Raw genomic sequence first — 13417 nt, 5'->3', positions numbered from 1 at the left:
TATATTGGATATTAGCCCTCTATCAGATGAAGGATTGGTAAAGATCTCAATAAGGATGATAATTCCACTTAAGAGGTCTCATCCTATAGGACATATTCATCCCCTGAGGCCTCATTGCCTAACACCATGCTGCCAGTGAGTAAGTTTTTAACATGAATTCATACGGATTTGGAGAGGAAACAACTATGAACAAGACTTGAGAGCAGTCCTCGTTCCCAAAGCAACTACCAGAAAGGAGAGGCATCTCCCCCAAGACAGTGACTGTCCTGGTTAGCCTTGATTGCCAGCTTTGCACAGCCTAGCGTCATCCAAGATGAGACACCTTAACTGAGAAATTGCCTAGATCAGATTGTGCTGTAGGCCTGTCTGTAGAGGAGTGTCCACAGATGGGAATACACTGTAGAGTGTCTCCCTCTGGCACACATCCTACAAGGCTAAGAGTCTTGGCTTTCAGGGAGAAGTCATTTTCCACACTCTATGCTCCTCATAGTTTCTAAATACCCTTGTAAATAAATATTCTTACCTGTGGGAAGCTATCCTTATCACATCATTGCCATTAACAAGTCTGTGCGCATGCGCTGGAAGGTTTTCCCGCCTTTATTAATCTGACAGTTGGAACACGTCATGTGGCCTGAGGCAACAGGAGCCCATCAGAGACTGCCACGTCCCAGGCGAGCTTAGCTTTCTATATAAGGGAAGGGTTTTAGGCCCTTGGGGTCCCTCCTCGTTTGTGAAGCTTATGCTCTCCCTCTCAAGATGCATTAAAGCTTATACTGCAGAAGGATCCTGAGTGTGCCGCGTCTTTCCTGCTGGCGGGAGGTTGCGCGGGACAACTGGTGCGAGAAACCCCGGACACTTGACCTTGCCATCGTCAGCACCTTGGAGGACCCCTCGATAGAGGAGGATTCAGAACTGCAGGGGTGAGTTCGGAGAGGTATGTCTATTCCTGAAATATTCGGGTTGTGCTTGGCTGTCATTTTCATGGTGCTTGTTTTGCCCTGTCTTCGCGGTGGCCATTGTTAGTAGCAAAGTAGTCTGAAGTAAATAGCCAGTGACACTGGTCTTGTCTCTTTCTCCCTCCTGTAGATAAAGGTGGGACAAAGTTCCTCTTGACTCCCGGCCGTTAGTCGGACGTAGATAAGCCGCGGGCTGGGCCGCTGTTACTTTCACTTTTGAGACGGTACTAAGGCGGACGTAGATAAGCCGCGGCCGTCATGGGTTCATCACAGTCAATAATCACTACTTTGGAGGCCGTACTCAAACAGCGGGATATTAAAATTGCTAACAGGACTTTGAGGAACTTCATAAAAGAGGTGGATCGCGTTGCCCCCTGGTTTGCCGTCTCTGGGTCTTTGGCTCTCCCCTCTTGGAATAAACTGGGAAAGGACTTAGAAAGGCACCGCGATGACAACGATTTGAGTAACGGCACAGTTGCGATCTGGAAACTTATTAAGAACTGCCTACAAGATGAAAACTGTAAGATAGCCATAAGGAAAGGACAGGCTACGCTAGAAGATGTTCAGGATAGCATGTCAGAAACCGAACGCAGTGAGAGGATGGGCGCGCGTAGGAAAAAGGTACCGAAACAAAAGGAAAAGGAACACCCTTCAGCTGAAGAAAAGAACCCTCCTAAAAAAGGAGAGATACTCCCTAACGGGAAAAGCTCGCTTTACCCCAACCTAGAGGCACTGACTATCGACAGTGCAGAGAGTTCCTCTGGGGACTCCAGTGAGGAGTCATTAGATTCTACAGAGGAGGCGGAGTTAGACGAGGAAGCAGCAGAGTACGAGGCAGAGAGATACCATCCTGATGAGCGTAGAATCAGAAAGCCTCTGAGGAAGCCCCCTAAGAAAACGGTTCCCTCGGCCCCCTCAATTCCTCCTCCCCCATACGCTCCTCACTCGGGATATTCCCTGCTCTCAGAGAAAGTCAGGAAGAAGCTCAGGACAGCTTTCCCTGTTTTTGAAACAGAAAATGGAGGGCGAGTGTACGCTCCTGTAGACTTTACTCAACTAAAAGAATTGGCCGAATCAGTTCGTAAATATGGGCCCAACGCCAATTTTACTTTGGTACAATTAGATAGACTTGCCAGCAATGCCTTAACTCCCGCAGATTGGCAAGTGATTGTTCAAGCAGCCCTTCCCAGCATGGGTCAATACATGGAATGGAAGGCGTTATGGTACGAAGCCGCACAAATACAGGCTCGCGCCAACGCTGTCGCTCTCACTCCTGAACCGAGGGAATGGACAATGGACTTGTTGACAGGTCAGGGAGCCTATGCTGCCGACCAAACCCATTACCACTGGGGAGCCTACGCTCAGGTTGCAGCTACAGCCATTAAGGCATGGAAGGCACTCTCCAAGAAAGGAGAGGGCAACACACAACTTACCAGGATAGTTCAGGGGCCTCAAGAATCTTTCTCAGACTATGTGACTAGAATGACAGAGGCTGCGGGGCGTATTTTTGGAGATACTAGTCCGATGGAGCCTCTGATTCAACAATTAATCTTTGAGCAAGCCACACAAGAATGTCGTGCAGCCATTGCCCCACGAAAACATAAGGGGTTACAAGACTGGCTGCGGGTTTGTCGAGAGCTTGGTGGACCACTTACTAACGCCGGATTGGCGGCAGCCATTCTCCAGTCACAGAGACGCCCAGTTGATAAAACTAATCTTAAGGTCTGTTATAGGTGTGGCAAGCCTGGTCATTTTAAGAGAGATTGCCCCACGGCTAACAGGAAACCAGGTGTTCCCTCGCTCTGTGACAGATGTGGCAAAGGATACCATAAGGCCAGTTCATGCCGTTCCATTAGAGACATGAAGGGCCGGCTTCTCCCTCCTTTAGATGACAAAAAAAACGGAGTGGCGGGCCCTCGGACCCAGGGCCCTCAAAGATATGGGATCCGTTGGACCAAAACCCAGGAAGTTCAGGAGAGAGAACGATCAGAGTCCTCCCAGGGCGACCGTGCCGATTGGACCTGCGCGCCGCCTCCGATTTCCTATTAATCCCTCAGATGGGAGTCCAGCCAGTCCCAGTTGAACCTGTAATGTTAACCCCTGGGGCCCTGGGACTTATATTGGGCCGAGCGTCACTTACACTAAAGGGCTTGATAGTCTTGCCAGGCATAGTAGACACTCAACATTCTACTGAATTGCAAGTCTTGGCCTCTAGCCCAAAAGGAGTGTTCTCCATCAGCAAGGGTGATCGTATTGCCCAATTATTGCTTATGCCAGGTATGGAAGATGAGACAGAAACAGACACAAGACAGATTGGCTCCTCAGGAAATGATTCTGCTTATCTGATGATATCATTAAATGAAAGACCCAAATTAATCCTAAAGGTACAGGGAAAAAGCTTTGAGGGAATTATGGATACCGGAGCGGACAAAAGTATTATATCCACACAATGGTGGCCCAAAACATGGCCTGTTACTGAGTCCTCCCATTCCCTACAGGGGCTAGGGTATCAATCTAGTCCTACCATCAGTTCTACTGCTTTGTATTGGGAGGCACCTGATGGTAGGAAAGGAAGATTTATTCCTTATGTGCTCCCTCTTCCTGTTAATCTTTGGGGAAGAGATATTTTACAAGGTATGGGCTTCACCCTGTCCAATGAATATCCTATAGAGTCATCCCATATCACCTCGTATTCCTCACAGGCTAAAGCAATGATGACGAGAATGGGATACGAACAAGGAAGTGGTTTGGGCAAGTTTAGGCAAGGAAGGGTCAAACTTATTTCACCCTCCAACAAACAAGATAGAAAAGGTCTGGGTTTTTCCTAGGGGCCGTTGAGGGATTCCTGCCCATACCTTGGAAAACAGAGGATCCGGTGTGGGTTCCTCAATGGCCACTATCCTCTGAAAAATTAGAGGCCATCACAGAATTAATAAAAGAACAGATGACCCTTGGCCATATTGAAGTTTCTACTTCGCCTTGGAATACACCCATTTTTGCAATCAAGAAGAAATCTGGGAAATGGCGGTTGTTACACGACCTCCGGGCAATTAATGAACAGATGAATTTGCTGGGCCAAGTGCAGAGAGGGCTCCCCGTCCTTTCTGCTCTTCCAAAAGACTGGTCTCTTCTCATAGTGGACATTAAAGACTGCTTTTTTTCCATTCCACTGTGTGTTCAAGATAGACCTCGGTTTGCCTTTACACTGCCTACTATTAATCATGCTGGCCCAGATAAACGGTTTCAATGGAAGGTTTTGCCTCAGGGAATGGCTAATAGCCCCACCATCTGCCAGACTTTTGTGCAAGCTGCTTTAGAGCCTTTACAACAACAATTTCCTGCCATTCTTATTCTTCATTATATGGATGATATTTTGATCGCTCATAAAGAGGTTCAGACTCTGAAGAGGGTTTATCCACAGTTATCATACCTGTTAGGGCGATGGGGTTTACAAATAGCTACAGAAAAGGTGCAACTGTTTAGTACGGGAGAATTTCTAGGAACATCTATCTTTCCCACTTGTATACGTCCTCAAAAGGTTGAGATCCGCAGAGATTGCCTCCGCACCCTTAATGATTTCCAAAAACTGCTGGGAGATATAAATTGGATCAGGCCATTTTTAAAGATCCCCACAGTAGAACTTAAGCCTCTGTTCGCCATTCTTGAAGGGGACCCACATATTTCTTCGCCCAGAAGTTTTACCCCTGCAGCCCGTCAGGCTTTGCAATTAGTCGAAGATGCATTACAGGATGCACAACTTCAGCGTATTGATCCCTCTTTACCTTTTGCTCTATGTATTTTAAAAACAGCGAGTCTACCGACGGCTGTTTTGTGGCAACAGGGACCCCTATTATGGATTCACCCTAATATATCCCCAAACAAAAGAATTGATTGGTATCCAGGGGCGGTTGCACAACTTGCATGTAGGGGTGTTAAGGCAGCCATTACTCATTTTGGAATTGAGCCAGCCACACTTTTTGTGCCTTATACAGCTGCCCAAATACAAATTTTAGCCGCTTCTTCTGATGATTGGGCAATATTAGTGTCTACCTTTCTAGGAAAAATTGATAATCATTATCCTAAACATCCTATATTACAATTTGCATCGAGACAGTCCCTTGTATTTCCTAGAGTTACTTCTACAGGCCCCATCAAAGGAGGGCTTGTCGTCTATACTGACGGATCTGCCACTGGCATAGGGGCATACGTGGTGGATGACAAGGTGGTATCCAAACATTATGCTATAACATCTCCTCAAGTGGTTGAATGCATGGTCGTATTAGAGGTTCTTGAGATTTTTCCAGGTCCCCTTAACATTGTTTCTGACTCTGCTTATGTGGTGAATGCAGTGAATCTCCTAGAAGTAGCGGGGGTTATTAAATCTTCTAGCCCTGTACATGACATCTTTTTGAAAATTCAACAAGCTTTGTTACAAAGGAGAGCCCCAGTGTTTATTACACATATTCGGGCTCATTCTGGACTCCCCGGACCTATGAGCAGAGGCAACGAGCTGGCAGACAGGGCCACAAGGGTGATGGCTATGGTCCTATTGTCCCCCTTAGATCTGGCAAAGAATTTTCATAATACTTTTCATGTAACGGCAGAGACTCTACAACGCCGTTTTTCTATCACCAGAAAAGAGGCAAGAGATATTGTTGTGCAATGCCAGAATTGCTGTGAATTCTTATCAGTCCCTCATGTGGGAATTAATCCCAGGGGCATACAGCCGTTACAAATTTGGCAAATGGATGTGACTCACATACCTTCTTTTGGGAAGTCACAATATCTACATGTCTCCATTGATACCTGTTCTGGAGTTCTGTCAGCTACACCATTGACGGGGGAAAAAGCTTCCCATGTAATTCAACACTGTCTTGAGGCATGGAGTGCTTGGGGCCAACCTAAGATTCTAAAAACGGATAATGGACCAGCTTATGTGTCCAAAAAGTTTTCCCAGTTTTGCAGGCAGATGGGGGTTACTCATCTGACAGGTCTACCTTATAATCCACAAGGACAAGGCATTGTCGAACGTGCACATCGTACTTTGAAGACTTATCTATTAAAACAGAAAGGGGGAATGAAAGACATTCTTCCCCCAGTTCCCAGAGTAGCCATATCTATGGCACTCTTTACTCTCAATTTTTTAAATTTAGATGATCATGGTCGCACAGCGGCTGACCGCCACTTCGCAGAACCTGATCGACCAAAGGATCTAGTGAAATGGAAAGATGTTCTGGCTAATAAATGGAAAGGACCGGATCCTATTTTGATAAGATCCAGGGGAGCTGTTTGTGTTTTCCCACAGAATGAAGAAAGCCCATTTTGGATCCCAGAGAGATTAACAAGGAAGGTCGGAGAACCGGACCAAGATGCTGCCAGCGACCAACAACCCAGTGATGCTGTGGATCCTCCATCTCTGGGTTCCTAGTATTTTGGGGGTTCAGAGATGGGCCATAATGAATACATTCCCTATTCCTATGCCAGTGATGCATAATGCTCAGGTGTTTCCATGCTTTTTTGCGACCAATAAAACGCTGTGGAAACTAACAATAGTTATGTTTTGAAGGGGAGCCTATGTTTTATGATCATTCCCTCCCCTAATAAAACCAGTCAGTATATCCAAATTTATAACCAGTCCACAGCATGGTTGCTAATCCCTTTGATCAATGGCTTCTTTGTGGCATTAACAGAAGCTGCACAGATTTATCTTCCATGGTTATGATTAATGGAGGCAAGGCTGCCAAAGGACAGTTAAAATACGATTGGAAAGGACGGGCAGGGTCAAGAAGTGTTTCCTGGATGACCTCAGTCATTTCTTATTCTCCTTTTAGGGAGTTGGCCTTTAAACCCACACCAGTATGTGTTTGGCCCCCTTTTATCTGGCTTGTTAGTAATGATAGTACTATTTGGAAAGATACCCTACGATGTATTCCTAAAATTTGTTTTTATAGACTTTGTTGGAATGCTACTGCCTTTCCTTTTGCTTTGGTAATTTGGCTACCTAGATTTGTATCTGTGCCGGTTGAGGCACCTAATAGTTTAAGCACTTTTAGAGTGAAGAGAGATTTTGGTATCTCTGCCATTATAGTTGCCATCATTGCCACAACAGCTGTGGCTGGCGCAGTTACCACCTCTGCTTTGGCCCTTTCCTCTTCAGTACAGACAGTAGACACTATTAATCATCTGTCTGCCTCGGTCACGTCAGCACTAGATGAACAGGTCTCTGCCAACTCACAAATCCTGGGAAGATTAATGCTAGTGAATCAACGCATTGACCTCGTTCAGGAACAGATTGACATGTTGTGGCAATTAGCCCAATTGGGCTGCGAACAAAAAATGGCGGGACTTTGTGTTACCTCTATTCAATATGAAAATTATACTAGAGCAGCAAATTTTTCTAAAACTTTATCTCAGTTTTTATTACAGAATTGGACTGTAGAGTTTGAAGAGACGCTTCGGAAGTTACGCTTTGCGATTATAGAAGTGAATTCTACCAGACTTGATTTGTCCCTGACCGAAGGACTGTCTACATGGATCTCTTCAATATTTTCTTATTTTAAAGAATGGTTGGGGGTGGGTCTTTTCGGAGCCTTGCTCTGCTGTGGGCTGGCGCTCGTGTTGTGGCTCCTTTGCAAGCTCAGGTCACAGTGACAACAGGATAAGGTGGTGATTGCCCAGGCACTTGTAGCACTGGACTAAGGGACTGGATAGCCATGATTAACAACCGCCCCAAAGACCTGTTAAGACAAGGCCATAATCTGTAATACCATCTCCTCCCCCTGCCAAATGGCCCTGGCACCTCTGGGAGTTTTTCTCCATTGCACAAGAGTTGGGCATTTTGGCTTCCCTAATTCTTTCTCTCTATCTGTCCCAGGAACCAAATCCAGACTCAAGAAGGGCTCGGGTTCCCATTGCACCTTGAGGACTGTGATATGGTTGTTCTCACACTCGTTAAGCTCGGGAGGGCTCGAGTTCCCATTGCACCCCGAAGTGAGTGTAGAGACACGGGCCTGCCTCACTTATTGAGGAGGAGAAAATCTAGACCTCTCTCCTTTTGATTGGTTTGTGTCTGCCCGGCCTGAACTCTTTCACTTTTCTATGGCCTCTTCTTAGGATCACTTTTAAATAAAAAAGGGGGCAGATGTGGGAAGCTATCCTTATCACATCATTGCCATTAACAAGTCTGTGCGCATGCGCTGGAAGGTTTTCCCGCCTTTATTAATCTGACAGTTGGAACACGTCATGTGGCCTGAGGCAACAGGAGCCCATCAGAGACTGCCACGTCCCAGGCGAGCTTAGCTTTCTATATAAGGGAAGGGTTTTAGGCCCTTGGGGTCCCTCCTCGTTTGTGAAGCTTATGCTCTCCCTCTCAAGATGCATTAAAGCTTATACTGCAGAAGGATCCTGAGTGTGCCGCGTCTTTCCTGCTGGCGGGAGGTTGCGCGGGACACTTACCCAGTGCATATGAATGATAATATACAGTGCAGGCATAGGCTGTGTGACATTAGGCAACAATCACCTTATCTCTCTGCTTCATTTTTTCTTTTTTTTAATCTATGGAACATAACAGCACCTGTCTGAAATGACTTCTTATAACTATTAATTTATAAATTCACAGGTTTCCTGTGGCCATTATAGTATCTAACCACACATGTTTATGTGTCTTAATCAGCTTGATTAATAGGGGAAGTAACTCCTTTCTCGGGTCTTCTGACGTCCTGAAATATTAGATAGCTGTAGTAGATAGAGCACGAGCATCAGTCCCCAAGTCCCTCACTCTAGGCTAGCTACTGTGGGAACAAGAGAGCTTTACAGCTTAGGCTTTGTCTGCTGGCTGCTGAACAGCAAGCTGTAAGGTCTGTGGCAAAGGGTGTGAGTGTGAAGCCTCAGTTTAGGGACCTGAATGACCCAAGGCATTTATTGTTTCCCTCCTAAGCTTCGGTGTTCTCTTTTGCAAAAGAGTAGCTATCTCACAAGGTTGATAAAGAATGAAAGAAGTCAGCCGAGGTTGGATTCTTGTTAAGGTGCTGATGTGTGGGACAGAGCTTGTTTTCTGTCTTAGTGAGGGTTTCACTGCTGTGAACAGACACCATGACCAAGGCAACTCTTATAAGGACAATATTTAATTGGGGCTGGCTTACAGGTTCAGAGGTTTAGTCCATTATTATCAAACAGGCTGGAGGAGCTGAGAGTTCCATCTCTTGTTCCAAAGGCAGCTAGTAGAAGACTGGCTTCCAGGCAGCTAGGATGAGGGTCTCAAAGCCCACGCCCACAGTGACACACCTACTCCAACAAGGATATACCTCCTAATAGTGCCACTCCCTGGGCCAAGCATATAAAAACCATCACAGTACCTTGCCCATATTCATGAGGCAGTAATGTCTGAGAAAACGCCGAGAAGATGATGATGGCTCAAGGGCAGAGCAGGCTAGAAGTCCAGCAGGAGAGATCGCACAGCCTGGAGATAGGTACAGTCTCCTGGGAGGACTGAGATAGACAAAGGCATGTTCAAGAAGAGATGATTTTACCAAGACTACTTGGTTGTTTTAAAATAAAATCTCAATTGCTTGATTTTACCAATACAAACTTGGGAGCCAGATGCTGGGATCAAAGCTTGCTAGCTCAGAGAGGCAGAGAAAGCACCCAGCTGACCTTCCTCCTCTGCAGATGTCCCAGATGAAAAAGAAGCTCTCTTTCTCCACAGTCTCAAAAATCCTTCAAACTGAATGTCCCTGCATTCTACTTCCTGTGCATCTCTCTATCCATTCTTCTGATTTCCTCGTACTCTCTGTGGCTTTTTCTCTATGTTCACTCCCTGTCAACTGGTTGATTGCTCTGACTCTTGACCTATGGTTGTTTTATTTAATTCTGTTTACAATAAGCAGAAACCTCTTGGGTTAAAGGTGTATGCCAGGGCTGAGCCACACCACAACTAGAAACAGTTTTTTTTTCCCCTGTAAATAATACAAACTTGGATTTCACAGTGTGATCAACTTATCCTGCAACTCTACTGAGAAGGCAGGGATTCGTTACAATAGATCACAGAGTTAATCCTAGCATATCAGGACCCTCTTTGATTATAGCAGCAACAGATGGGTCTGTGCTAATATCTCCTGAGTTGCAGAAGAGATGGGACACTGTGAGCTACTTCCCTCTAAAATTATTTAATGTCAGCTTCTTGAATTCTGCAAAATGTTTGATTTACAGAATTGTATTTAGGGATATATAGTTATAAACAGCTTGGGGGAGGGTATGATACCTGATGGTTTTCCTGTGGCCTACACACACACACACACACACACACACACACACACACACACACGCACACACAGCTTATGGATCCTCTTATGTAGGTAAGACTGAGTCTGTTGGAATTTCAGTAATTTTCTCAAAACCACACAGCTAAACAGTAAAGCTGTTAAGTCAGAGTCAGCACTTAATTCTCTCACTTTGCTTATGTATCTTTTCCAGAATATTTAATTTTCAGAGTTAGCAGATGTTAATTAGAAAAGGTTTACTTTAATGTCAGAGTTGTCCCAACAAATTAACACAAGCTAGATAGTTAAAGCAACAGAAGAAATCTGTTTACTTCCCACAGCTGTGGAATTTCAACCAGCCTCAACAAACCCAGGCTTCTGGAGGGTTCCAGAAGCATGTCTACGCCTTGCCATCCCTTGCTTCTGAGAGAGGCTGTACTCTTGGATCCTAGTCGCCTCTCTCTCTCTCTCTCCACACAGCCTTTACCACTCTCTCTTCTCCGTGTCTATGATAGCTTCCTTTTACAAAGATTTTTGGTAGTAGGATTTAGGGCATGAGTGAGGCAGGTGGATTCCTGAGGTTGGCTGGCCAGGCAGCTAGCCTACTTGATGAGCTTCATAACATTTGGGGAATGGGGTGAGTATTTTTCTCCCGAAGAACTGGTGGTTTGGGGATACCGAAGGGGATTGAATAATCCAGACAAAGAGGGAAACTGGTTGGTTCTGACCCCTGTTGGTGAAAGGTTTCAAAGTTCCATCTAACAGTTCCCTCTAGTGCAAAGAGCCCACAGGGCCTTTGTGTTGGAGAAGCAGGAAATTGATCATGTTGAATGTTTAAGTGAAAGTGCATTCATCTACCTAATGCCTCGCTTCCCTATTTATCTGTCCACTGTGGCTCTATCTGACTCCATGTGGCTCCTTTTCTGGAGTGAACTGAAGTGTGAGTGTTGCCATCTCCCTAGAAAAAGTCTGACTCACAACACAAGATAAGAGAGTTTAATGGTCTGAGTGACAGATGAGAGTGAGAAGGGTGAAGGAGAGGGACCAGGAATGTAGGCATCCTCTAAGCAGGGCAGGCCTACTGTTAAATCAGTGATGGTTCATCCCAATACAGCATGGAGGTATTGATATTGGAAGGAAAAATCCACATCAAGGATGCTGAGCTGAAGTCCAAGTCAGGTGTTCAGGTGACTTGCCTTTGTTTTCCTACTTGCAGTCTTTTATGTTACCTTTCTATTGCTGTGACAGACACCATGCCCAAGACAACTTAGAAAAGAGATCGTTTGATTGGGGGCTTGCTTACAGTTTTCAGACAGTGATCCATGTCCATTATGCTGGAGAATCATGGTAGCAGGCAGGTAGATAAGGAACTTAAGTAGTAGCCAAGAGTTTATAGCTAATCCGAAAGTTGGAGATAGAGGGAGAGCTAACTGGGAATGTCACGAGCTTTTGATACCTCAAAGCCCACTTCCATTGACTCCTCCAACAAGGGCACACCTCCGAATCCTCCCCAAACAGTTCCACCAACTACATAAAAAAAGTTCAAATATATGAGCCTATTGTGCTCTTTCACATTCAAACCAAACTTACCAGAAAAGAGACAACTGAGTTGAAATAATTGGATGTAATCTCTGGATTTATGCAGTACTTAATACCTGAGTAATATGCGCTTCTTTCTGCCAAGTCTGTCATAACCTTGGTGGAAAGAATGTCACGGTTCCTGCTCCTGGACAGGACCAGTGGACGTGGAACTCTATGAGCATCAATGGCTGCCATGGGCATAAGGCTTGTTTGTATAATAATCTACATATTTTTTGTTCCTACTCCAAGGAATGTCCTCCCTGTTAATGTTAATGACTTCATAATAATCAGAGACAACATGAGTCCAGGAGGCAAAGGTGTGGCTAATGTCTTGGCAAAATGGTAAATGCTGGAAACTTCAGGACAGCTTTTAAGGTTGTGGAAAACAACAATAAAAATATGAGTTTGAAAATATGTAATTTCTCAACTATGCAAAAAATAAGGGGCTTCAGGAATCTAAAGGAGCAAAGGCAGCTGCATTAATGAGTCAGCTTGTAAGAAAGATACAAAGGCCATGAGATATAAAGGCAGGCAGATTCCTGAGTTCAGGAACAGCCTTGAACACAGCAAGGTTAGGCCCAGGTGTGGTAGAAAAGTTAATTTCAGGACAGGGTCCCACCCAGATAATTTATCCTCCATACTTAACAGAGGCAGGAACAGGCAGATCTCTGAATTCTTTTACAATGTTAAAATAAAATGTGTGCTTGCTGTCTCCTAAGAATTTAAGGGCTGGGGTCAATGGATGATGATTCTTAGGATAATCAGAAGGAAACCTGGAGCAAATGACTGGACTGATATGTAAAATAAAAGTCTGAGCTTATGATCTGCAGGAGATGAGCTATCCAGAGAAAGTTTTTAGAATAGCAAGAGAGAACTGCTTGGAGAACCAGCAGGAGCAGAATATAATAGAGAGAGCTGTCTGGAGATCTCCAGAGAAAGCAGATCAGAGAGAAAGCAAGCAGAATATAGAGAAAGCAGAATGGAAAGCTGACTTCAGCAGAGTTAGGCTGCCAGATTGGACCCATGATTTGACTTAGAATCATTTGTTTTCGTCACTCCCAGACACTCCTCTCAGAACCCCTCTCCAGACCAAGGCTGGTCTTTGGTATTTTTCCTACCTACCTTCCTTCTTCTATACAGGCTCTCGCTGCCAAGACCATCAAACTCATTATCTTCCTGCCTCAGTCACTCAAGTGCTGGAATTCCATGTATGTGCCACCACACCCAACACAATATTCTTTCTGTAACAAAAGTTACAGTTTGTCGTCCTTGGGAACTGTGCCTTCAGAACTCCCTGGGGTGGGAAGGAATTACAAACTGGGACCCCATTGTTACTTCCCATTGTTACTTTCTCAAGATGTCTCTAGCCTGGGTGGCCAGTGAGCTCAGTTCCCACCTTCTGAAGCTCAAATTCCCAGTGCAAAGATAGTGTAAAAAAAAGCACAGTTTATTCTTAAACTTTTAACAACTTATGTTAAAATATAACTATTTTAATGGTTGTTAGCAAAAGGCATTATTAAATACAGAGACATTCTGTAACATTGCATCTTTACTATTTTAGGTACCAAAACCACCATCATTGGCCCAGCATGGTGGCTCACAACCAATGTTTGGAAGGCCGTG

This window comes from Grammomys surdaster, unplaced genomic scaffold, assembly GCF_004785775.1.
Source record: "Grammomys surdaster isolate TR1022 unplaced genomic scaffold, NIH_TR_1.0 97, whole genome shotgun sequence".
Lineage (NCBI taxonomy): Eukaryota > Metazoa > Chordata > Mammalia > Rodentia > Muridae > Grammomys > Grammomys surdaster.
Note: the sequence above shows the minus strand (reverse complement) of the source record.